At 49.8% G+C, this 27,747-nt stretch overlaps 1 protein-coding gene across 1 annotated transcript in view; it reads left to right on the forward strand.

Moving 5' to 3' along the window:
* Positions 1-27,747, forward strand: part of LOC137357463 (protein phosphatase inhibitor 2-like) — a 58,185-nt gene that overhangs the window by 30,072 nt on the left and 366 nt on the right. The gene's annotated exons all lie outside the window — the stretch shown is intronic.

A 27,747-nucleotide genomic window follows, 5' to 3' on the forward strand; every position in this document is an offset into this window, starting at 1 on the left:
CCTCCCTTCACTCGTCTCCCGCCCTAGCTGGGCGCCTGCTTGCCACCCTTTGTGAAGTTCTTTGACAAATTTTAGATGACGTAGAATTAAGCAGTATTTACGGCGCAGAAACAGGCCATTCGGCCCATCTGCTCCATGCTGGTGTTTACGCTCCACATGAGCCTCCTCCCACCCCCTCTTCATCTCACTCGATCAGCATATCCTTCTATTCCTTTCTCCCTCGTGTGTTTGTGTGTCTACACTATTCACCTGTTGGTGATTTATTGATTCAGGTTGTATTCCTCCTCTTCATCTCTGCTCTCCTCAACTTCATCCTCTGGTGCTCTTCCTTTTCATCCTCCTCCCCTCCTCCTCCTCCTTATTCCCTTCTCCCCCCTCCTCCTCATGGTTTCCCTCCACACCCTCATCCCCTCCAAACATTGCCCCTCCACATGCTCATCCCCTGCTCCTCGTGTTTTTCCTCATCCTCATTTCCCTCCTCCTCCATGTCCCCTTCTCATCCTCGCACTCATCTTCTCCTTGTCCTCCTCCTCATCTTTTCCCCTCTCCTCCTTCTCATTCCCTTCTGCCTCTTCATTACCTCCTTCTTCTCATCCTCTTCCTCGTCTTCCTCCATTTTCTCATCCTCCTGCTCCTCTCCACTCTACATTCTCCTCCTCCTCATCTTCCTCCTCCTCCACATTGTGCTCCTCATCTTCCTCCTCCTCCTTATTTTCCTCCTCCTCCACATTCTGCTCCTCATCTTCCTCCTCCTCCACATTCTGCTCCTCATCTTCCTCCTCCTACTCCACGGTAGAATGCTTGACAAAAAAACGAGGCCGAGTGATTTTGCTCCTTGTCTGAGGTTTCTCTGGGGGCGTGTGTTCCTGGGCGGAAGGACAGAGTTAATCAGCGAGTGCAGCCCCAGATCCTTTAGTTATTTTAACCTCTCTTCAGGGCACCCTCCCATGCATCTGGATCCCACTTCTCCATCTACCTTTAAGCACTTTCTCAAAGTCCATCCCCTTTGACCAAACGTTCAGTCGCTCCGTCACTTCCTGGGCTTCTCTTCCTCACAGCTATTTCTGAATTGCCTTACTGGGGGTTTTTTTTAATACACATGTTAAAGGGCACTGCAGAATTGCAAGTTGGGGTTGTGGCTGCACTCAGTCCCTTCAGAGTGATCAGGGGACATTTCCCAGATAGACCATACTAGCTCCTTCCCGATGGATCAGGTAGGCGCTGGCAGGACTGGGAATACGGGAGCAGTGCACGTTTTCCGGGACTCTTCGGCTTCGATCGGGAGATCCGGTGCCCCCTCTTCTGGAAGAGTCCAAAGGCGAGGAATGTAGCAACATCGGAGCAAGAGGAGGCCATTCAGCCCCTCAAGCCTGTTCCGCCATTCAACCAGATCATGGCTGATCTCCCTCAACATCATTTTCCTGCACTATCCCCCTATCCCTTGATATCTTTAATATCTAGAAATTAATCGATCTCTGGCTTGAACGTACTCATGACTGAGCCTCCACAGCCCTCTGGGGTAGAGGATTTCACAGATTTACCACCCTCTGAATGAAGAGATGCCTCCTCATCTCAGTCCTAAATGGGCAACCTCGTATCCTGAGACTGTGATCCCAGTTCTAGAGTTCCCCAGTCAGGCTCCAAATCTCTTAATACCCTTGTCTAACAAAAAAGAACAGGTTTAATATGATGAATTACTGCTTTTTATAGAGAGATACAGCACTGAAACAGGCCCTTCGAGCCTGTGCCTACCATTAACACTAATCCTACATTAATCCCATATTCCCTACATCATCCCCACCTTCCCTCAATTCTCCGACCACCTACCTACACTAGAGGCAATTTACAACGGCCAATTTACCTATCAACCTGCAAGTCTTTGGCTGTGTAGAGGAAACCGGAGCACCCGGAGGAAACCCACACAGACACAGGGAGAACTTGCAAACTCCGCACAGGCAGTACCCAGAATCGAACCCGGGTCGCTGGAGCTGTGAGGCTGCGGTGCTAACCACTGCGCCAACTGTGCCGCCCGCCCAATCTCTCTTATGGGAGAGAGTTACACACATCTACTGCCCTTTGTGCGAAGAAGTCATTCCTAAATTCTCTCCTGACTGGCTCTGATTTTAAGATTGTGTTCCGCCTTGTGCTAGACTCCCCCCACCAGCAGAAAATGTTTCTCTCTGTCTCCCTTATCAATTCCTTTCAAAACTGTAGGAAAAAAAATCAATCAAATCACCCCTATATTCCAGGGGATAAGGGTATTGTGGATCATGGAACCAAGGGGGCTAGATGGCACCAACTCCAGCTAGGCCGCACTCCTGTGGGAACCCCCAACCCCACCCCCGCTGTCCATTGTTCCCACGCGATGGTGGGTCTGCGCGGGTCCTAGAGCCATCCAGCCGCGAAGGGGGCCATTCATCCCATTCTGTCCTGTGCCAGCCCCTTGAACGAGCCATCCAGTTAGCCCCCACTCTTTCTCCCTGACAGCCCTGCACGTGTCGCTTCCAGAAGTTGCTCTTGAATCTGCTCCCAATGCCCCTTCAGGCAGGCAATTTGACTGGGTTGTTGCCCATCTGTGGAAGGCACTTGCCTGTCACGGGGTGGGGTTCGGTGAGGGGGGGAGGGGGTGGGTGGGGTTGCTGTTGTGCAGTGCCGTGGACTCGGCAAGCCACTCCAGTGCCTGAACGGCCATTTCGCAGGCCCGAGCGTCTGTCTGTCTGTCAGCAAGCTGTTCGCCAGCGGAAGGCATCACCCTGTCCGCATTACAGCCCTTCCCCCACTGCGGATCCACTTCTCCTGCGGGCCCAGGCCCAAGGCTTCACCACACTCCCCACCCCGCCCCCACCCCCCCACTCCGCCCCCAGGTCTGAGGCGAACTGACTGATCCCCGGCCTAGCAGGAGGGCTGCAATTGTCATGAACTCTCCAGGATTAAGGGGGGAGGGGAGTCAGCCGCAGAGTATTTATTTTTGGGGTCTGGTCGCCATAGGGACCAGTTTAGCGTGGGGATGGGGTTGGGGGGAAGTGGGGAGGCCTGAACCCCAAGCTACCGTGTCAGTTGGTCTCACGGGAGGTTGACGACCTGTTGAAAGGAGGCCGAGGGAATGTCACAGCCTGAATCTGATGCTGTCTCTGTCACTGCCACAGCCTCAGGTACCCAGGTGTCTGAAGATTCTAGGAGCTGGCAGGACATCCTGATCTGGAAGATTGGCAAATGCTGTTGTCTACCGTGAGCAGAGGAAAGAGCCCAGTGAGAGAGAGGAGAGAGGAAAACCAAGCTGCTCTTACAGGGTAGTTAAAGTAAGAGAAGTGAGAAGGGGGAATTAAAAGGGTTCTTTGTATGCCAATAGAAGCCAAAACACTGTGGATGCATGATTGGGGGATGGAGGGGAGGCGGTGGGAGTGGGGGAAGGGTGGGGTCAGTGACATGGGCCCAAGCCCACTTGAGCCATTTCCCATCAGTCATAGCGTCTGATGGCCAATTGCATCTACTGTGAGATAGGATAAGGATGTTGTCGATGGAGGGAAACAGGAAGCTTGGTTGAAAATGGTAACAACCTTTCAGCAATCACAGTTCCCTCAGAGCACACCGCCAACATCTATTGCCGCCGTGCGTAATGACGCCAAAGTGCTCCCCTCGATAACAGTTTGCATTTGGGTACGGTTGAAGCGGGCGTTTTGAATGAACGACTCCTTCCCCCACCCTTCACGCAAAGCCCCTTTGCCAACAGTCGTTCCTCAGGGTACTGAAGGGAACTGCAATTATTTTCCCCACCACCGTTCCCCCACAACACATCCTCACGCAAGCTGACCAACGTGATCCCCACTTGTAGTCAGCACACAAGTCAAAATGCTTCCGCAACAACACTTTGAGTTTTTCTTTCGGGCTGGCAGCAGTTCACTTATTCACTTCAGTGTCAGTCGGGGGGCACAAAAATATGAAGGTGGGAATTGTAATTGGAATGAAAGATTGGCAGGCAAAACTGCAATGCAACGATGGGCTGCCTTGAAAGAGGAGATGGCTCGGGTGCAGTCGAGCTACAAGCTCATGAGGGGGAAAGGTAGGGCAACTGAAAGAGATAGAGAGTAGGGTGAAGCAGTAAAAGGGGGGTGTATGACAGATGCCAAGTTGAACGTACAAGTCAGAGCCAGGCTGAATTTGAAAGTTCAGAGGGGCAGTGAAAAAGGATATAAGAGAGGCAAAGAGAGAGTATGAGAAGAGACTGGCAGCTAACATAAAGAGGAATCAAAAAGTCTTCTATAGGCATATAAATAGTGAAAGATAGTAAGAGGAGGGGTGGGGCTGATTAGGGAACAAACAGGGGATCATAATGGCCTTCTATGCCATAAATGACTCTATGACTGTCTGCATGGAGGCAGGGGACATGGCTGAGGTATTAAATGAGTACTTTGCATCTGTCTTTACGAAGGAAGAAGATGCTACCAAAGTCATAGTGAAAGCGGAGGTCGTAGAGACACTGAATGGGCTAAAAATTGATCAATAATATTAGAAAGGCTGGCTGTACTTAAAGCTGATAAGTCACCAGCATCAAATCAGATGCATCCAAGGATAAAGAGGGAAGTAAGGGTGGAAATTGCAGAGGCACTGACCATAACCCGCCAATCCTCTTTAGATACGGGCGTGGAGCCAGAGGACTGGAGTATTGAAAATGTTACTCCTTTGTTCAAAAAAGGGTGTAAGGATAAACCCAGCAACTACAACCAGTCACTTTAATTTTGCTTTCAGAAATGAAAATCCAGGACACAATTATCAGTCACTTGGACGAGAGTGGATTAATGTTTGCATTGGCGGAAGGTTTGAGAACCAGAGGACACCTGTTTAAGGCGGTTGGCAAAAGCAGCAGCGGCAACATTTTTTTTTCACGCAGCGAGTGGATGGGATCTGGAATGCACTGTCTGAGGGTGCGGTGGAGGCAGGTTCAGTGTGTGTTTAGGATCTGGAATGCACTGTCTGACAGTGTGGTGGAGGCAGGTTCAGTGAATGTTTAGGATCTGGAATGCACTGTCTGAGAGTGTGGTGGAGGCAGGTTCAGTGAGTGTTTAGGATCTGGAATGCACTGTCTGAGGGTGCGGTGGAGGCAGGTTCAGTGTGTGTTTAGGATCTGGAATGCACTGTCTGACAGTGTGGTGGAGGCAGGTTCAGTGAATGTTTAGGATCTGGAATGCACTGTCTGAGAGTGTGGTGGAGGCAGGTTCAGTGAGTGTTTAGGATCTGGAATGCACTGTCTGACAGTGTGGTGGAGGCAGGTTCAGTGAATGTTTAGGATCTGGAATGCACTGTCTGAGAGTGTGGTGGAGGCAGGTTCAGTGTGCGTTTAGGATCTGGAATGCACTGTCTGAGAGTGTGGTGGAGGCAGGTTCAGTGAGTGTTTAGGATCTGGAATGCACTGTCTGAGAGTGTGGTGGAGGCAGGTTCAGTGTGCGTTTAGGATCTGGAATGCACTGTCTGAGAGTGTGGTGGAGGCAGGTTCAGTGTGCGTTTAGGATCTGGAATGCACTGTCTGAGAGTGTGGTGGAGGCAGGTTCAGTGTGCGTTTAGGATCTGGAATGCACTGTCTGAGAGTGTGGTGGAGGCAGGTTCAGTGAGTGTTTAGGATCTGGAATGCACTGCCTGAGAGTGTGGTCGAGGCAGGTTCAGTGAGTGTTTAGGATCTGGAATGCACTGTCTGAGAGTGTGGTGGAGGCAGGTTCAGTGTGTGTTTAGGATCTGGAATGCACTGTCTGAGAGTGTGGTGGAGGCAGGTTCAGTGTGCGTTTAGGATCTGGAATGCACTGTCTGAGAATGTGGTGGAGGCAGGTTCAGTGAGTGATTAGGATCTGGAATGCGCTGTCTGAGAGTGTGGTGGAGGCAGGTTCAGTGAGTGTTTAGGATCTGGAATGCACTGTCTGAGAGTGTGGTGGAGGCAGGTTCAGTGTGCGTTTAGGATCTGGAATGCACTGTCTGAGAGTGTGGTGGAGGCAGGTTCAGTGAGTGATTAGGATCTGGAATGCGCTGTCTGAGAGTGTGGTGGAGGCAGGTTCAGTGAGTGTTTAGGATCTGGAATGCACTGTCTGAGAGTGTGGTGGAGGCAGGTTCAGTGAGTGTTTAGGATCTGGAATGCACTGTCTGAGAGTGTGGTGGAGGCAGGTTCAGTGAGTGTTTAGGATCTGGAATGCACTGTCTGACAGTGTGGTGAAGGCAGGTTCAGTGAGTGTTTAGGATCTGGAATGCACTGTCTGAGAGTGTGGTGGAGGCAGGTTCAGTGAGTGTTTAGGATCTGGAATGCACTGTCTGACAGTGTGGTGAAGGCAGGTTCAGTGAGTGTTTAGGATCTGGAATGCACTGTCTGAGAGTGTGGTGGAGGCAGGTTCAGTGAGTGTTTAGGATCTGGAATGCACTGTCTGAGAGTGTGGCGGAGGCAGGTTCAGTGAGTGTTTCGGATCTGGAATGCACTGTCTGAGAGTGTGGTGGAGGCAGGTTCAGTGGGTGTTTAGGATCTGGAATGCACTGTCTGAGAGTGTGGTGGAGGCAGGTTCAGTGGGTGTTTAGGATCTGGAATGCACTGCCTGAGAGTGTGGTGGAGGCAGGTTCAGTGAGTGTTTAGGATCTGGAATGCACTGCCTGAGAGTGTGGTGGAGGCAGGTTCAGTGAGTGTTTCGGATCTGGAATGCACTGTCTGAGTGTGTGGTGGAGGCAGGTTCAGTGAGTGTTTAGGATCGGGAATGCACTGTCTGAGAGTATGGTGGAGGCAGGTTCAGTGAGTGTTTAGGATCTGGAATGCACTGTCTGAGAGTGTGGTGGAGGCAGGTTCAGTGAGTGTTTCGGATCTGGAATGCACTGTCTGAGTGTGGTGGAGGCAGGTTCAGTGAGTGTTTAGGATCTGGAATGCACTGTCTGAGAGTGTGGTGGAGGCAGGTTCAGTGAGTGTTTAGGATCTGGAATGCACTGTCTGAGTGTGTGGTGGAAGCAGGTTCAGTGAGTGATTAGATCTGGAATGCACTGTCTGAGAGTATGGTGGAGGCAGGTTCAGTGAGTGTTTAGGATCTGGAATGCACTGTCTGAGAGTATGGTGGAGGCAGGTTCAGTGAGTGTTTAGGATCTGGAATGCACTGTCTGAGAGTATGGTGGAGGCAGGTTCAGTGAGTGTTTAGGATCTGGAATGCACTGTCTGAGTGTGGTGGAGGCAGGTTCAGTGAGTGTTTCGGATCTGGAATGCACTGTCTGAGTGTGGTGGAGGCAGGTTCAGTGAGTGTTTAGGATCTGGAATGCACTGTCTGAGAGTATGGTGGAGGCAGGTTCAGTGAGTGTTTCGGATCTGGAATGCACTGTCTGAGAGTGTGGTGGAGGCAGGTTCAGTGAGTGTTTAGGATCTGGAATGCACTGTCTGAGAGTGTGGTGGAGGCAGGTTCAGTGTGTGTTTAGGATCTGGAATGCACTGTCTGAGAGTGTGGTGGAGGCAGGTTCAATGAGAGTTTAGGATCTGGAATGCACTGTCTGAGAGTGTGGTGGAGGCAGGTTCAGTGAGTGTTTAGGATCTGGAATGCACTGTCTGAGAGTGTGGTTGAGGCTGGTTCAGTGAGTGTTTCGGATCTGGAATGCACTGTCTGAGAGTGTGGTTGAGGCTGGTTCAGTGAGTGTTTAGGATCTGGAATGCACTGTCTGAGAGTGTGGTTGAGGCTGGTTCAGTGAGTGTTTCGGATCTGGAATGCACTGTCTGAGAGTGTGGTGGAGGCAGGTTCAGTGTGTGTTTAGGATCTGGAATGCACTGTCTGAGAGTGTGGTGGAGGCAGGTTCAGTGTGTGTTTAGGATCTGGAATGCACTGTCTGAGAGTGTGGTGGAGGCAGGTTCAATGAGAGTTTAGGATCTGGAATGCACTGTCTGAGAGTGTGGTGGAGGCAGGTTCAATGAGAGTTTAGGATCTGGAATGCACTGTCTGAGAGTGTGGTTGAGGCTGGTTCAGTGAGTGTTTCGGATCTGGAATGCACTGTCTGAGAGTGTGGTTGAGGCTGGTTCAGTGAGTGTTTAGGATCTGGAATGCACTGTCTGAGAGTGTGGTGGAGGCAGGTTCAGTGTGTGTTTAGGATCTGGAATGCACTGTCTGAGAGTGTGGTGGAGGCAGGTTCAATGAGAGTTTAGGATCTGGAATGCACTGTCTGAGAGTGTGGTTGAGGCTGGTTCAGTGAGTGTTTAGGATCTGGAATGCACTGTCTGAGAGTGTGGTGGAGGCAGGTTCAGTGAGTGTTTCGGATCTGGAATGCACTGTCTGAGAGTGTGGTGGAGGCAGGTTCAGTGTGTGTTTAGGATCTGGAATGCACTGTCTGAGAGTGTGGTGGAGGCAGGTTCAGTGTGTGTTTAGGATCTGGAATGCACTGTCTGAGAGTGTGGTGGAGGCAGGTTCAATGAGAGTTTAGGATCTGGAATGCACTGTCTGAGAGTGTGGTGGAGGCAGGTTCAGTGAGAGTTTAGGATCTGGAATGCACTGTCTGAGAGTGCGGTGGAGGCAGGTTCAGTGAGTGTTTAGGATCTGGAATGCACTGTCTGAGAGTGTGGTGGAGGCAGGTTCAGTGAGTGTTTAGGATCTGGAATGCACTGTCTGAGAGTGTGGTGGAGGCAGGTTCAGTGAGTGTTTAGGATCTGGAATGCACTGTCTGAGAGTGTGGTGGAGGCAGGTTCAGTGAGTGTTTAGGATCTGGAATGCACTGCCTGAGAGTGTGGTGGAGGCAGGTTCAATGGAGGCTTTCAAAACAGTAATTGGATTAGCACCTGAGGAAAATAAATTTGCAGGGTTATGGGGAAAGGGTGGGGGGAGTGGCGCTAGCCTAATTGCTCTTGCAGAGAGCCGGCATGGGCACGATGGGATGAATGGCCTCATTCTGTGCTGTGACCATTCTACGATTCTGTCCTCTGACTTGGCACCAGTTTGCATCCGTTTGTATAATTCGATCAAGGAAAGAACTTGCATTGGTTTAGCACCTTTCACATCCCCAGGGCATCCCAAAGCGTTTCGCACCCACCGTTTGACGCGCTGCAGCCAGTTTGCACACAGCAAGATCCCACAAGCAGCAATGCGATTAACCTGTTTATGATGACCACAATTGAGAGATGGTTATCGAAACATAGGAGCAGGATTGGCCTCGGGGCACCAGAGGGGGTGGGGGGGGGGTGCGGAGGGTGTGGGGGTTGGGGGGGGCGGGAGGTGTGGGGGTTGGGGTGCGGGGGGTGTGGGGGTTGGGGGGGGCGGGAGGTGTGGGGGTTGGGGTGTGGGGGTTGGGGGGCGGGGTAGGCTCCCAAGTGTCACTGTGGGACCCTTTCATGTCAACTGGAATTGACACTTGCTTAACTGTATAAAACCTAAATCCATTCAAGACTTGAATGACACCCACCCCCACCCTGCAATATCTCGGGAGACTTTGCGAGCCACTCCACCCCCCCCCCCACCAACCTCTGAAGAAAAACAACACTGCATCTCTATAGCGCCTTTAACGTAGTAAAACATCCCGAGGTGCTTCATGGGAGCGTAATCAAACAGAATTTGACACCGAGCCACATAAGGAGATCTTCGGGACAGGTGACCATAAGCTCGGTCAAAGAGGCCGGTTTTAAGGAACGTCTTAAAGGAGGAGAGAGAGAAGCGGAGAGGGTTTAGGGAGGGAATTCCAGAGCTCGGGGCCCCGGGCAGCCGAAGGCACGGCCGCCAATGGTGGAGCGATGGGAATCGGTGGGGGGGGATGCTCAAGAGGTCGGAATTGGAGGAGCAGCAGAGATCTCGGAGGGTTGTAGGGCCGGAGTTGGTTCCAAGGTAGGGAGGGGATGAGACCATGGAGAGATTTGAAAACTTGAAAGATACGAGGAAAAGCTTGTCACCTGATAGATGATCCCTCTCCCACCTCGCACCATTTCTGTTCTCTCCTTTCTTGATGCCACCTTCCCTGAGCATTTCTCTCTTGCTGCTGCTAAGCTCTGAATATGGCCCCTTGCGTGTTCTTCTTCCTCCGTTCATTGACGGTGAGACTCACAGCATCGACTCCTACTCAGACTCAATCATTCCCAGAACTCCTCAACCCCCTTCCTCCAGGCAGGGAGTCACCTCACCCCTCATCCACGACGTGCCTCCTCGTCTGCCTTATCCTCATTCAAACTTGGTGTCCTTCAGAGATTTTCAGATTTAAAAAAGTAGCCGCACACTTGTGTACGTTTCATACTTTCTATGAAGCTGATTTTTCTGGGAGATGGCAGGTATCAGACCTGGGAAGTGATCGTTCACACTTGTGTCCGAAGAAACTGAACAGAGACACCTGGAAAGACAACTCATTTCAACACCAAACCAACCTGATTCAACTTCTGAGGGGCAATGACCAGTGGACTGGTGCGCCAAGTTCAGCCAATCACCTCTACAGCCATCCCAACCTTGCACAGGGCCTGTACTTCCTGTTCATGCACCTTACTTCCTGTTGCCACCATTTCTGGTCACGCTAGTCTCTCTCTGTTGTAAATAGCTATGTCAACATTTCCCTTTCCATGGTGCCATGTCAACTGTCACAGTGCAGTTGCAGGCCCTGGGCACTAGGTGGCTCTGAGGACCGGGTTTCTGAAGCCTCTCGCTCCCACGTCAGCGGCCATTTTGTTTATGACTATCTGCCAATGCCGCAAATAATTATATGAATATAAATCGGTAAACCACGTGACAAATCCTGATGTCATCCAGACTAAGAAGGTCTGAGCATTCAACTCCCTGCCTGTGTTGAGTTGGAAGATCAACCGGACTGCGACAAATTGGCTCCAATGCCCCACAGTTAGATAAGACCAAAATTCAGCCAGACTCACGTCGCCATGGTGCGTTGCTAAGCTTCTGTGGGCACGCTGCTGGTGGCGGGAGCTAGACCTGCCTCAACAACGTGGCCCTTCACCTCAGACTGGCCGTAGCCTGTCATCCCCACCCCAGGGGAACCTGCATCTGGGAGGAAGTGGGGGGGGAAACCTCAAGGAGTTTGGCGAGGGGGAGAATCGGAGAGGGGTGTGGGGGAAGGGTGTGTTGAGGGAGTTCAGTGCTGTCTGTAGAACTGATGGTTTGGGGGTGCATGGAAGAGGGGAATGGCTTCATTCAGCCCAACAGGTAGGCCTACTAGTTCTGGGTGGAGCTGGCACTGGAGTTGAGGGATGAATACTCATGGACTCCTGGCTCATGTGAAGAACTGTTGACGCATAATAGTCACTTGTTATTCTTCTTGCAAATTACCTGCATTTTAAAACATTTTCCCCCGTATTAAAAATTGGATGAAATCCCACGAATTGGCTCAGTCTTGGGGGTAAAGGTCAGGGAGGAAGAGGGAATTCCCCAGGATCAGGGCCAGCTTCGATGCACTCCATTGGCTGAATGGCCCACTGAGTGTTGGCCTCACTTCCGGGTTCACTTCCGGCCTTGGCGGTGCCAAAGAGCTGACCGGCCATTGCACCCGAGCAAGATGGGCCCGCGACTGCCGGCCCTCGGCAGGCAAGTTTCCACGCCGGGTTAGTGACTTTTTGAACTCGGCCCCTGTAGTCTTAGGGAGAGAAGGGGCAGAAAGGTTTGGGGGAAAGTGGGGAATAAGTTGGTACAATACAACATTTTGGGATTCAATTTCCTCTGGCAGTGCTTTGCTTAATGTGCCTGAATAAGATTCTTTTATGTGGTGTTTTACCATCTTTACAATAAATAGCGTTAAATTGGCTGACAGGTTCATATTAAACTGAGGCGTTAAGCAGCTAAGCCCAGCTCCCGCCTTGTTGTGTTCTTCTTGCCCAACATTCCCCCCCACCCCACACTCAATCATTACCACCAAAAGCAGATGAACTGGCCAAGCCTCTCGTTCGTGGCTTTTGGGATCTCACTGTGCACAAAATGGCTGCCACACATGACCACGCTTCGGAAAGTTAGGTCGAGCCTCCTGTCTCTGAGAGATGGCAGGTGGCGCTGTATAAATTGCACGTCCTTCTTTGACAAGCGAGTTGAAGGCCACCCGCGGAATTACAGGAACGTTCCAAAGGCAGTTGGACAAGTACCGGAAGAAGGACGAATTTGTGGGGTTATGGTTGGTGGTGGGGGGAGGGGGTGGGGAGCACGGGGGGGGTGCAGGGGAGAGAGGGTAAGTTGAGGTTTGGGGGCTAAATTGGATAGGGTTTTCAATAATCCAGCACAAGCATGACGGGCTGAATGGCCTCCTTCTGTGTAAGATTCTGTGATCCCAGCCTTGTGACTGGCTGCAACAATCCACCTGCTCAGTGCCCTGTTATTGTCACCTCCTTGCCAATACTGCCTTGTCGAGATAGGGTTCACCTTTGCGCCACATCCTTGAATTCCGTTGGAATCAGCCTCCCTCCTGATCTGCTAAGTCACTTGTCCCACCTGGCTTGGCGTTCCCGGCCTTGATCGAAGACTGAATATCTCAAGCGAGCTGGGACTAAAAGAAAATGGTTTGTGTTGCCGGTTCCACTTCCTCACCGATCTGATTTGCTTTCTCTCTTTCGCAGAGTACTTCCAAGATCCCAGCTCAGAGAAGGGGAGGCAGCAATTGCTAGGCTCCCAAGGATTGCTACCCAACAATTGCATTTGCTAGCACCTACGCAATGTAACTTGTTTCCCGGAGTATTTGACGTTGTTGAAAACCTGCCTTATGTAGTGCCTTGATAACAAGTTGTGTCCCATAAATTGTTTGACTGGTTGATGAAAGACTGCCATTTATAAATGTTTTACACTTATTTTTGGATTCTGTAGCTGCTGTGAGTTTTTGTTTTGGTATAGTGACTTGTGTTCTATCAGTAGAGTTTTAATAAACTGGAACAAGTGAATCAAGGGTTCTGGCCTGCAACCTTGTTAATAGGCCGCAACTTATACAAACAGGCCTGACACACTCAGGACGCCATTATTGCTATAATAGGGCCAACATGTTCTCTGGATTAGGCCTTCCCGATCCCTATAATAAGCTGGAGCCAATTCCCTTACCGAAAGAGCTAACAGACAAGATCTCTAGCCTCCCCATAGCAACCAGTTGTATTTGGAATCTTAATTAATTTGCCCCGACCTGCCTGTTGTCTTTGGTCAACACACGTTTCCCGGTAGTAGCTACAGAGAGGAAAAAGCTGGGTTGGGGGCAGGGTGGAGATTTGTTCCATCACCAACAGCAACCACGAGGCCCTGAGGACGGTGACCAGGCCTCTCGGCATCACAGGGCACGTGGAGACCAAGCCAGCCGAGGGAGGATATTTCTGCTCGATCTGCGAGGCTCTCTCAAGGGCTGACCACCACTTTGCTTTTGGTTTGGACCAGTGGCTGGTAGGACGGGCCTTTTGTGGCAGGTCGCCACGGGACCTTCCTCTTTTACCCAGAGGACGTTGCAGGTACTTGAGGGGCTGCTTGAAGAAGGCGGCAGCCGCAATCCCAGACGGTGGCGCTGAACCGGCCTTCTATCTTGTCTGGACTTTTCGCAATTTCACAACACTTTCTATTGTGACAGATCATAATCTGCGCTATTTGAGTGAAGAAAGATCCAAACTTTGGAAATCTTTCTTCCTTTTCTATTCACTCATTCCAAGCAGCATCCTAATCAATTGGCGCCCCCGAACACCCTCTCTAAAGCCTCAATATCCTTCCTGTCGTTTGAACTTCGTGTTCAGGCCTAATATCGGCTCATTATTAACCAGGCCTATAAATCAGTGTGTAAATACACGCCTTGCTACAAGTTGTCGCAGTGAGAGGCAGAGCAGAGGGTGCATTGGGGAGACGTCTACTACCTACCTCCGTGTACTGTCTTCTCCATTTCTACTGTCTGATTGTGACTATGGTTAAGCAGTAAAAGATAATGCTTTTACAAATATACCCCCATGATTAGGGTGAGCCCACTCCTTGCCTCGATTATAAATAAAGTGGCTCAGTGGGGAACACTCTCAGCTCTGAGTCGGAACATTATCCGGTTAAGTCCCACTCCAGAGACAGAATCCAGGCCGACACTCCCGGGGCAGCACTGAGGGAGTGCTGCACTGTCGGAGGTGCTACCTTTGGAATGAGGCATTGAGCTAAGGTCCTGACTGCTCTCTCAGGTGGACGTAAAAGATCCCACAGCCACCAGGGAGAACTCCGCTGCTCTTCTTTCGAAATAGTGGCCGTGGGATCTTTTACTCCCGCCCGAGGGGGACAGAGGGAGCCTCGGTTTGACGATCTGGTTGAATGGCGGAGCAGGCTTGAATGGCCCACTCCTGCTGCGACTAACAGATCCCAAATGAGTTGCTTTACCTCCTCTACAGGTATCCCCTTACGGCTTGCTCATCAAGATAGGAGCCAATATTGATCCCTCAGTCAACAAGCACCAACAAAAAACCTGAATGTGTGCTCATTCATCTCGTCGCTGACTGTGGGATCTTGCTGTGCACAAAGTTGGCCACCGCATTTACCAACCGAACAACAGTGCCCGCGATTTAAAAGCCACCCATTGGTAGTGAAGTGCTTTGGGTTTTCACGAGGGCCTGAAAGGAGCTCCGTAAGTGCATTGCCCTTTTGTTGTCATTCCTAGAGCTGAAGGAGAACTAGTTGCCCCAAACTGGTCTCCCAGCATCTCAAGGAGAGTCTGGGATTCACGTGAGCAGTGTGGGCATTTGAGGGACTATATTTGAGAAGAACCTCCCTTTTCCCTGGAGCGCGAGGGACGATTTGCAATGGATTCCCTTCAGTACCTCAAGCTAAGCTGCCGAAGGGACCGGCCCTTCCTCCCCTGAGTAAGCCCCTTGCTCAGGATGTTTCCTCTCATGGGGGAAGCTGGAACTAGCGGAAACAGTTTAAGAATAAAAGGTCCCCCTTTGGAAACAGAGATGAGGAGAAATTCTTTCTCTCAGAGGGTCATTAGTCTGGGGTATTCTTTACCCCAGAAAGCAGCGGAGGCGGGGTCAGTGAATTTACTCAAGGCTGAGTTGGATAGATTTTTGATAGACAAGGGAGTCAAGGGTTATGGGACGCAGACAGGAAGGTGGAGATGGGACCACAACCAGATCAGCCAAGATCTTACCAAATGGCGGTGCAAGCTTGAAGGGGTGAATGGCCGATTCCTGCTCCTAAGTCCTGTGTTCCTGTGTTCCTAGTTCAGAGTCAGTGGCAATCCTGAATCGAGGAATGGGCTGTTTGTTCTTCATTGCAGCTAAAAGACATTAAAGTAGAAAGACTGAGATCACATTCTGCCCTGCTCGTTCAGGGCAGTGGGGAAGGGGATGTACGGGGGTGGGGGGGGTGGGGGGGCAATGCCCACTGCTGGAGTTTGCTGATCCTGTGCCAGTTTCTTCTGCAGTATAGCGAGATACAGCGTAATGGGCACCACCCTTTCGGGCAGTGCATTCCAGACCATAGCAACTCACTCTGTGAGGAAAAACTCTCACCTCCCCCTCAGGTTCTTTTGCCCATTACCTTAAATCCATGTCCTCTGGTTACTGACCCTCCTGCCAGTGGGAACTCCCTGTCTACTCCCTCCTAATTAAACTCCGAATTATTTTTGACTACCTCCATTAAATCTCCTCCCAACCTTCTCTGCTCCAAGGAGAACAATCCCAGCTTCTCCAGTCTCTCCACCTTAACTGAAGTCTCTCATCCCTGGTATCATTCCAATAAATCTCCTCCGCACCCCTCTCCAAGGACTTGACATCCTTCCGAAAGTGCGGAGCCCGGAATTGGACACAATACTCCAGTTGAGGCCTAACCAATGTTTTAGAAATGTTTAACACAATCTCTGTGCTTTTGGACTTCAGTCCTTAATTTATAAAGCTAAGGATCCCATAGACCTCTCAATTTGTCCTGCCACCTTCAAAGATTTGCGTACATGCACTCCCAGGTCTCGCTATTCTTGCACCTACTTTAGAATAGTACCCTTTATTTGATATTGCCTCTCCTCATTCTGCCTATCAAACTGTATCACTGCACACTTCTCTGCCTTAAACTGCATCTGCCCTGTGTCTGTCCGTTTCACCAGGCTGTATCGACCCTCCTGAAATCTGTTACTATCCTCCTCACTATTTACTGTATTTCCGAGTTTGAAACTCTGCCTTGCATACCCAAGCTTGGGTCTTTAGTAGACACCAGAAAGAGCAGTGGTCCTAATACCAACCGCTGGGGAACCTCACTGTATGCTTCCTTCCAGTCTGAACAACAGTGTTCACTATTACTCTCTGCTTTCTGTCCTTTCGCCAATTTTGTATCCATGCTGCCACTGCCCCTTTAATCCCACAAATCTATCATGTGGTACGACATCAGATGGCTTTAGAAAGTCCATATACACAGCATCCGCCTCACTACCCGTGACCCTCGTCAATTCTTTCCATTACTCCATCAACTCCCTGAGACGAGACATGGCAATGCTTCAAAAAAAAAAGGGGCAATCTATGTCGAGGAAGGGTCTTGAAGCGTGGAGGAGGAGGGGTTTGAGGGTGGGGTGCGTGGTGGACAGGTCCACTGCAAGGGAGGAAGAAATAAGTATTCATTCCCCCCCCCCCGCCCCCAAAAAATAAATAATAAAACAAGGCTAATGTCACCAAAATGTCAATTTGGACAGTTTTAAAGCTCCTTTGAGTGGCTGCAGATGCTGGCTTGCTCTACGTTTTTCAACAAACAGTGCCCTCGGACTGGGTTGCCGCCGAGTTTGAATCCAAGTGTGCACTTCTCCGAGCATGCCCCAAACATGCGTGCTGGCAGGGGTTGAATGCAAACCTGGCATAACCCCAGAACAGAGTCGTTGCAAAACTTGGGGTGGTGCAAGGCTTGGGTCAAAGCTGATCTACCTCAACTGGTACATGCCCAGGGAGGGCAAGTCACCATCGTTGATTGACTTGAAAAGGACAACCGAGAATAAGATGGACAAATCAAACACTCTCCTTTCAGACACCGAGCAAACGAAATGTAAAACAAAACACCCTTTAGATAAACAAAGAGCCCTCAAACATCGAGGATAACTTTGAAGTTTCTGGGGAGGCATCACTGAAAAATAACAGTTTGTGGTCCATTGTCGCAGAGAGGGTGAATGATATCAGTGCAAGTGGACATGGATTCATGGGAACAGTTCTCATCCCCTTGATGGGTTAGTCAGGGGTTATAACTCTAACGGTAACACTCTCTGATATACCCCACACCCCTCACTGTAACACTCTCTGATATACCCCACACCCCTCACTGGAACACTCTGATATACCCCACACCCCTCACTGTAACACTCTCTGATATACCCCACACCCCTCACTGGAACACTCTGATATACTCCACACCCCTCACTGTAACACTCTCTGATATACCCCACCCCCCTCACTGTAACACTCTCTGATATACCCCACACCCCTCACTGTAACACTCTGATATACCCCACACCCCTCACTGTAACACTCTGGTATACCCCACACCCCTCACTGTAACACTCTGATATACCCCACACCCCTCACTGTAACACTCTGATATACCCCACACCCCTCACTGAAACACCCCACACCCCTCACTGTAAACACTCTGATATACCCCACACCCCTCACTGTAACACTCTGATATACCCCACACCCCTCACTGTAACACTCTCTGATATAACCCACACCCCTCACTGTAACTGTCTGATATACCCCACACCCCTCACTGGAACTGTCTGATATACCCCACACCCCTCACTGTAACACTCTGATATACCCCACACTCCTCACTGTAACACTCTCTGATATACCCCACACCCCTCACTGTAACACTCTCTGATATACCCCACACCACTCACTGTAACACTCTCTGATATACCCCACACCCCTCACTGTAACACTCTCTGATATACCCCACACCCCTCACTGTAACACTCTCTGATATACCCCACACCCCTCACTGTAACACTCTCTGATATACCCCACACCCCTCACTGTAACACTCTCTGATATACCCCACACCCCTCACTGTAACACTCTCTGATATACCCCACACCACTCACTGTAACACTCTGATATACCCCACACCCCTCACTGGAACTGTCTGATATACCCCACACCCCTCACTGTAACACTCTGATATACCCCACACCCCTCATTGTAACACTCTCTGATATACCTCACACCCCTCACTGTAACACTCTCTGATATACCCCACACCACTCACTGTAACACTCTCTGATATACCTCACACCCCTCACTGTAACACTCTCTGATATACCCCACACCCCTCACTGTAACACTCTCTGATATATCCCACACCCCTCACTGTAAGACTCTCTGATATAACCCACACCCCTCACTGTAACACTCTCTGATATAACCCACACCCCTCACTGTAACACTCTATGATATATCCCACACCCCTCACTGTAACACTCTGATATACCCCACACCCCTCACTGTAACACTCTGATATACCCCACACCCCTCACTGTAACACTCTGATATACCCCACACCCCTCACTGTAAACACTCTCTGATATACCCCACACCCCTCACTGTCACACTCTGATATACCCTACACCCCTCACTGTAACACTCTCTGATATACCCCACACCCCTCACTGTAACACTCTCTGATATAACCCACACCCCTCACTGTAACACTCTCTGATATAACCCACACCCCTCACTGTAACACTGTCTGATTTACCCCACACCCCTCACTGTAACACTCTGATATACCCTACACCTCTCACTGTAACACTCTCTGATATACCCCACACCCCTCACTGTAACACTCTCTGATATACCCCACACCCCTCACTGTAACACTCTCTGATATAACCCACACCCCTCACTGTAACACTCTCTGATATAACCCACACCCCTCACTGTAACACTCTCTGATATACCCCACACCCCTCACTGTAACACTCTCTGATATACCCCACACCCCTCACTGTAACACTCTCTGATATACCCCACACCCCTCACTGTAACACTCTCTGATATAACCCACACCCCTCACTGTAACACTCTCTGATATAACCCACACCCCTCACTGTAACACTCTCTGATATAACCCACACCCCTCACTGTAACACTCTCTGATATAACCCACACCCCTCACTGTAACACTCTCTGATATAACCCACACCCCTCACTGTAACACTCTGATATAACGCACACCCCTCACTGTAACCAAGAACCTGGTTTAAAGTGTGTCTACTTCAATGCCAGGAGCATCCGGAATAAGGTGGGTGAGCTTGCAGCATGGGTTGGTACCTGGGATCTCGATGTTGTGGCCATTTCAGAGAAATGGGTAGAGCAGGGACAGGAATGGATGTTGCGGGTTCCGGGATTTAGATGTTTCACTAAGAACAGAGAAGATGGTAAAAGAGGGGGGGCTGTGGCATTGTTAATCAAGGAGAGTATTACAGCGGCAGAAAGGACATTTGAGGACTCGTCTACTGAGGTAGTCTGGGCCGAGGTTAGAAACAGGAGAGGAGAGGTCACCCTGTTGGGAGTTTTCTATAGACCTCCAAATAGTTCCAGAGATGTAGAGGAAAGGATAGCAAAGATGATTCTTGACAGGAGCGAGAGTAACAGGGTAGTGGTTATGGGGGACTTTAACTTTCCAAGTATTGACTGGAAATACTATAGTTCGAGTACTTTAGATGGGACTGTTTTTGTCCAGTGTGTGCAGGAGGGTTTTCTGACACAGTATATAGACAGGCCAACCAGGGGCGATGCCACATTGGATTTGGTACTGGGTAATGAACCTGGCCAGGTGTTAGATTTAGAAGTTGGTGAGCACTTTGGTGATAGTGATCACAATTCGGTTAGGTTTACCTTAGCGATGGGCAGGGACAGGTATATACCGCAGGGCAAGAATTATAGCTGGGGGAAAGGAAATTATGATGCGATTAGGCAAGATTTAGGATGCGTTGGATGGGGAAGGAAACTGCAGGGGATGGGAACAATCGAAATGTGGAGCTTATTCAAGGAGCAGCTACTGCGTGTCCTTGATAAGTATGTACCTGTGAGGCAGGGAGGAAGTTGTCGAGCGAGGGAGCCGTGGTTTACTAAAGAAGTTGAAGAGCTTGTCAAGAGGAAGAAGAAGGCTTATGTTAGGATGAGACGTGAAGGCTCAGTTAGGGCGCTTGAGAGTTACAAGCTAGCCAGGAAGGATCTAAAGGGAGAGCTAAGAAGAGCAAGGAGAGGACACGAGAAGTCATTGGCGGATAGGATCAAAGAAAACCCTAAGGCTTTCTATAGGTATATCAGGAATAAAAGAATGACTAGAAATAGGTTAGGGCCAATCAAGGATAGTAGTGGGAAGTTGTGTGTGGAATCGGAGGAGGTAGGGGAAGTGTTAAATGAATATTTCTCGTCAGTATTTACAGTGGAGAAAGAAAATGTTGTCGAGGAGAATACTGAGATTCAGACTACTAGGCTAGATGGGATTGAGGTTCACAAGGAGGAGGTGTTATCAATTTTGGAAAGTGTGAAAATAGATAAGTCCCCTGGGCCAGATGGGATTTATCCTAGGATTCTCTGGGAAGCCAGGGAGGAGATTGCAGAGCCTTTGTCCTTGATTTTTATGTCGTCATTGTCGACAGGAATAGTGCCGGAAGACTGGAGGATAGCAAATGTTGTCCCCTTGTTCAAGAAGGGGAGTAGAGACAGCCCTGGTAATTATAGACCTGTGAGCCTTACTTCGGTTGTGGGTAAAATGTTGGAAAAGGTTATAAGAGATAGGATTTATAATCATCTTGAAAAGAATAAGTTCATTAGCGATAGTCAGCACGGTTTTGTGACGGGTAGGTCGTGCCTCACAAACCTTATTGAGTTTTTTGACAAGGTGACCAAACAGGTGGATGAGGGTAAAGCAGTGGATGTGGTGTATATGGATTTCAGTAAGGCGTTTGATAAAGTTCCCCATGGTAGGCTATTGCAGAAAATACGGAAGTATGGGATTGAAGGTGAATTAGTGCTTTGGATCAGAAATTGGCTCACTGAAAGAAGACAGAGGGTGGTGGTTGATGGTAAATGTTCATCCTGGAGTATAGTTTCTAGTGGTGTACCGCAAGGATCTGTTTTGGGGCCACTGCTGTTTGTCATTTTTATAAATGACCTGGATGAGGGTGTAGAAGGGTGGGTTAGTAAATTTGCGGATGACACGAAGGTCGGTGGAGTTGTGGATAGTGCCGAAGGATGTTGTAGGGTACAGAGGGACATAGATAGGCTGCAGAGCTAGGCTGAGAGATGGCAAATGGAGTTTAATGCGGAAAAGTGCGAGGTGATTCACTTTGGAAGGAGTAACAGGAATGCAGAGTACTGGGCTAATGGGAAGATTCTTGGTAGTGTAGATGAGCAGAGAGATCTTGGTGTTCAAGTACATAAATCCCTGAAAGTTGCCACCCAGGTTAATAGGGTTGTCAAGAAGGCATATGGTGTGTTAGCTTTTATTAGTAGGGGGATCGAGTTTCGGAGCCACGAGGTCATGCTGCAGCTGTACAAAACTCTGGTGAGACCGCACCTGGAGTATTGCGTGCAGTTCTGGTCACCGCATTATAGGAAGGATGTGGAAGCTTTGGAAAAGGTGCAGAGGAGATTTACTAGGATGTTGCCTGGTATGGAGGGAAGGTCTTACGAGGAAAGGCTGAGGGACTTGAGGTTGTTTTCGTTGGAGAGAAGGAGGAGGAGAGGTGACTTAATAGAGACATATAAGATAATCAGAGGGTTAGATAGGGTGGATAGTGAGAGTCTATTTCCCCCGATGGTGATGGCAAACACGAGGGGACATAGCTTTAAGTTGAGGGGTGATAGATATAGGACAGATGTCAGAGGTAGTTTCTTTACTCAGAGAGTAGTAGGGGCGTGGAACGCCCTGCCTGCAACAGTAGTAGACTCGCCAACTTTAAGGGCATTTAAGTGGTCATTGGATAGACATATGGATGAAAATGGAATAGTGTAGGTCAGATGGTTTCACAGGTCGGCGCAACATCGAGGGCTGAAGGGCCTGTACTGCGCTGTAATGTTCTATGTTCTATGTTCTGTGATATAACCCACACCCCTCACTGTAACACTCTCTGATATACTCCATACCCCTCACTGTAACACTCTGATATACCCCACACCCCTCGCTGTAACACTCTCTGATATACCCCACACCCTTCACTGTAACACTCTCTGATATACCCCACATCCCTCACTGTAACACTCTCTGATATACCCCACACCCCTCACTGTAACACTCTGATATACTCCATACCCCTCACTGTAACACTCTGATATACCCCACACCCCTCGCTGTTGCACTCTGATATACCCCACAACCCTCACTGTAACACTCTGATATACCCCACACCCCTCACTGTAACACGCTCTGATATACCCCACACCCCTCACTGTAACACACTGATATACCCCACACCCCTCACTGTAACACACTGATATTCCCCACACCCCTCACTGTAACACTCTGATATACCCCACACCCCTCAATGTAACACTCTGATATACCCCACACCCCTCACTGTAACACTCTGATATACCCCACAACGCACACTGTAACACTCTGAAATACCCCACAACCCTCACTGTTACACTCTGATACACCTCACACCCCTCACTGTAACACTCTGTTATACCCCACACCCCTCAATGTAACACACTGATATGCCCCACACCCCTCACTGTAACACTCTGTTATATCCCACACCCCTCACTCTAACACTCTGATATACTCCACACCCCTCACTGTCACACTCTGATATACCCCACACCCCTCACTGTAACACTCTGATTATACCCCACACTCCTCACTGTAACACACTCTGATATACCCCACACCCCTCACTGTAACACACTCTGATATACCCCACACCCCTCACTGTAACACACTCTGATATACCCCACACCCCTCACTGTAACACACTCTGATATACCCCACACCCCTCACTGTAACACTCTGATATACCCCACGCCCCTCACTGTAACACTCTGATATACCCCACACCCCTCACTCTGACACTTTGATATACCCCACACCCCTCACTGTAACACACTCTGATATACCCCACACCCCTCACTGTAACACACTCTGATATACCCCACACCCCTCACTGTAACACTCTGATATACCCCACACCCCTCACTGTAACACTCTCTGATATATCCCACACCCCTCACTGTAAACACTCTGATATACCCCACACCCCTCACTGTAACACTCTGATATATCCCACACCCCTCACTGTAAACACTCTGATATACCCCACACCCCTCACTGTAAACACTCTGATATACCCCACACCCCTCACTGTAACACTCTGATATACCCCACACCCCTCACTGTAACACTCTGATATACCCCACACCCCTCACTGTCACACTCTGATATACCCCACACCCCTCACTGTAACACTCTGATATACCCCACACCCCTCACTGTAACACTCTGATATACCCCACACCCCTCACTGTCACACTCTGATATACCCCACACCCCTCACTGTAAACACTCTGATATACCCCACACCCCTCACTGTAACACTCTGATATATCCCACGCCACTCACTGTAACACTCTCTTGTGTACCTGTTGGCCCCACCATCCCTTTGACATCGCACCCTTAAGCCCGAGAGCGGGACGTTTCTCCCCCCTCCTCCCAAACCTGGGACAACCCTGAGATGGGAGTCATGTCAGGTATCTCGGAGACTTGAGGGGAACCATCCTATCCATCCCTCAACCTCTTGGCGGGGATAACAGATTGGGGAGTAGTGGGAATTTGTTGGCTGGCTCAAAGGGAACCCATTGGTGTTGAACAACTCGACCTTCAAAATCTTAGCTGGCCAAGCACCCGCACAGAAACACCCATCGGGAGGTGCTGGATGGGCCATTGTGGGTCTCACTGGCAAGGCTGGCATTTACTGCCCATCTCTCGTGACCCTGATAAGGTGATGGTGAGCCTTCTTTTTTGTACTGATGCATCCTTTTTGCTATTTGGATTAATCTCAGAGGGCAGTTGAGAGTCAGCCATGTTGACTTGGGACTGGAGTCTCATATAAACCCAGACCAAGTAAGTATGGGAAGTTTCCTTCACGATTTCCTGGCCACCTCTGGTTGAACATGGTGGCTTGACCACGTAGAATGCCGAGCTAATTCCCCGTAGGGTCTCGTCTTTTGGACGTCCAGTTGATGGCAGGGGAAATGTAGGCCTCTGCCTCGTGTTGGACCACTGGGCAGTCTTGGAAGATGATGTGCTTTGTGAGGGTGGGTGTCTGTGTGTAGCAGGGAGATGGGGATACAGGTAGCAGCGAATTGACTTTCACCTTCATTGATTTGATGGTGGTGGTTCTGTGGTCCTGTCCTGTTGCGGGGGAGGGGGGGCTCTCCTGAGTCCTCTCCGGGAGCTGCAGGAATCTCTAAGTCAGACCTTATTGGGTCTGTAGACCCCGGTGAGGGAGTCACCAGCTGTAGGCTGGAAATATTTTTGGAGATTCCAGACTAACATTCCTCCAATCTCACCCCTTTCTCTATCTCCATCCTCCTTCTCCTCACAATCCCGGGATGAAGATATCCCCATTAACTCCATTCCCAAATGTGCTGAAAAAAAGTCACTCCGCAGGCAAAGAGGGATGATCCGATCGAGGTGTTTAAAACGTTAAAAGGATTCGATTGGCTTTGGAGGGAGTGCAGTGTAGATTTACAAGAATGATACCAGGACTCCAAGGGTTAAATTACGAGACGAGATTACACAAACTAGGGTTGTATTCCCTGTAATTCTTTTTTATTCTTTCATGAGATGTGGGCGTCGCTGGCCAGGCCAGCATTTATTGCCCGTCCCTAATTGCCCTTGAGAAGGTGGTGGTGAGCTGCCTTCTTGAACCGCTGCAGTCCATGTGGGGTAGATAAACCCACAGTGCTGTTAGGAAGGGAGGTCCAGGATTTTGACCCAGCGACAGTGAAGGAACGGCGATATAGTTCCAAGTCAGAATGGTGTGTGACTTGGAGTGGAACTTGCAGGTGGTGACGTTCCCATGTGTTTGCTGCCCTTGTCCTTCTAGTTGGTAGAGGTCAAGGGTTTGGAAGGTGCTGTCTAAGGAGCCTTGGTGAGTTGCTGCAGTGCGTCTTGTAGATGGTACACACTGCTGCCACTGTGCGTCGGTGGTGGAGGGAGTGAATGTTTGTGGATGGGGTGACGATCAAGCGGGCTGCTTTGTCCTGGATGGTGTCGAGCTTCCTGAGTGTTGTTGGAGCTGCCCCCATCCAGGCAAGTGGAGTGTATTCCATCACACTCCTGACTTGTGCCTTGTGGATGGTGGACAGGCTTTGGGGAGTCGGGAGGTGAGTTACTCACTGCAGAATTCCCAGCCTCTGACCTGCTCTTGTCGCCATGGTATTTATATGGCTGGTCCAGTTCAGTTTCTGGTCAATGGTAACCCCCGGGCTGTTGGTTGGGTGATTTGATCAAAGTTTCCAAGGTATGACGGGGGAACAGATAGGTTAGATAGAGAGAAACTATCTCCACTGATTGGGGGAAGTCTAGGGCGAGAGGGCACAGCCTAAAAATTCGAGCCAGACCTTTCAGGAGTGAAATTAGGAAACACTTCTACACACAAAGGGTGGTAGAAGTTTGAAAACTCTCTTTCACAAAGATGCTGCATCAATTGTCAATCTTAAACCTGAGATTGATAGATAAAAGGTATTAAGGGATATGGGAAAAAGGCGGGAATATGGAGTTAGGTCACAGGTCAGCCGTGATCTCATTGAGTGGCGGCGGAGCAGGCTGGAGGAGTTAAATGTAGCGGAATTTTCAGGCAACTGGTGGACCTTTTTTTTTTGAGAGGATGCAGTGATGTTTTTTTGTGGCGGATTTTAGTTGGTTTAAAACGCACCTTAGACCATATTCCCACCCCAAAAGCCATTGGTATTTCAGAAGAAATTGCAGGCAAAGCAGGAGCAGGTTACAGCTATTGTCTACCCATCTTGGTGAGGATGTTGTGCATCCATTCTTAAGGGTAGCATTGCCACTCTGTTGTCATCAACATTAAGGAGAGTCACTGTTGCCACGCTGGCACGGAGTCAAAATGAATTTGCTTACGACGCCACTCCAAAATGGCAATAAGGAAATTTCCTTCACACCCCTTTTGACAAGAAAATGACTTGTCTCAGTCCAGCAGCCAACATTCTTATCACGTGCCGTTAAGAGCATGACCGTGTTGTTCTGACCATTGCGTTTATCAGGAAAATGACTTTCTCATGAACGTGCCCGCTACACATGGTGGGGACTGCGGTGAATCACTTCCGCACCCTCTCCCCATTGTAGTCTTAACCATCCATCACCTGCTGTGCTCGCTGACCTACACTGACTCCCACTGCAGCAACCCCTCCGTTTAAAAATTCTCATCCTTGTTTTCAAATCCCTCCATGGCTTCCCCCCTCCCTCTCTCTGAAACTCTCTCCAGCCCATATAACCCTCCGAGATTTCTGCTGCTCCTCCACTTCCGGCCTCTTGCCCATCCCCCCCCCCCCCCCCCGGATTCCCATCGCTCCACCATTGGCGGCTGTACCTTCAGCTGCCTGGGGGCCCCGAGCTCTGGAATTCCCTCCCGAAACCCTCTCTGCCTTTCTCTCTCTCCCTCCTCCTTAAACCCGCCCTCCCTGACCAAGCTGTCGGTCACCTGTCCCTAATACTGCCTTATGTGGCTCAGGGTCAAATTTTTGTTTGATAATCGCTCCTGTGAAGCACCTTGGGATGTTTTATTACATTAAAGGTGCTATACTAATGCAATTTGTTGTGTTAATGATGTCCTTCTTGAAGTAGGGCAGTAAAACTGGAGTACAATATTCTAAACAGGCCGGCTTGTCGTATCAAATATGGCCCATTCTCACCTCTAAGTCAAAAGGTTTGATTTCAAGTCCCACCCCAGAAACCTGAGCGCAAAAATCCAGGCCGACAGTGCCAGTGCAGTACTGGGGGAATGCTGCACTGTCAGAGGTCCCATCTCTCGGTTAAACCGAGACCCCGTCTGCCATGACAGGTGGATGTAAAAAGATCCTACAGCCACTATTTGCAGAAGGGCAGGGGGTTTGGGGGGGTGGGAGAAGGAGTTCTCCCCTGGTGTCCTAGGGCCAATATTCTATCCCTCAACCAATATCACTAAAGCAGGTTATCTGGTTATCACCATTGCTGTTTGTGGGAGCTTGCTGTGCACAAATTGGCTGCCACTTTTCAGACATTAGAACAATGACTACCCTGCTAAAATACATCATTGTGGATGTAGAGTACTTTGGGGAAATACTGGGGTCACGAGAGGTAGGGTAGAAATGCAAGTGGTCCTTTTTCTCCCCTTAAGAAATAGGAGCAGGAGTTGACCATTCGGCCCCTTGAGCCTGTTCTGCCAGGGTGGGAAAGGGCCTCCCAGTGTCTTTCTTGACGAGAACTGCACTCTTGTTATTTGGAGTGACGTTACAGTCAATTCTTTTCAACGGCACCTGCCAGCCACAGTAGATTTAGGGGAGGCGGTGGCGCAGTGGTAATGTCCCTGGACTAGTAATCCAGAGGGCCCAGGCTGATGCTCCTGGGGACACGGGTTCAAATCCCACCACGGCAGCTGGGCGGAATTCAAATTCAATGAATAAAAAAAAAAAAACAGAATTGAAAGTTAATCTCAGTAATGGGGCCAGGAAAGTATCGATTGGCATTAAAACCCAAAAAGGTCCTTTAGGGGGGAGGGAAATCTGCCATCCTGACCCGGGTCTGGCCGACATGTGACTCCAGACACACAGCAAAATGTGGTCAACTCTTAAACTGCCCTCTGAAATGGCCTAGC

Source organism: Heterodontus francisci, chromosome 48 (assembly GCF_036365525.1).
Source record: "Heterodontus francisci isolate sHetFra1 chromosome 48, sHetFra1.hap1, whole genome shotgun sequence".
NCBI classification, from domain to species: domain Eukaryota; kingdom Metazoa; phylum Chordata; class Chondrichthyes; order Heterodontiformes; family Heterodontidae; genus Heterodontus; species Heterodontus francisci.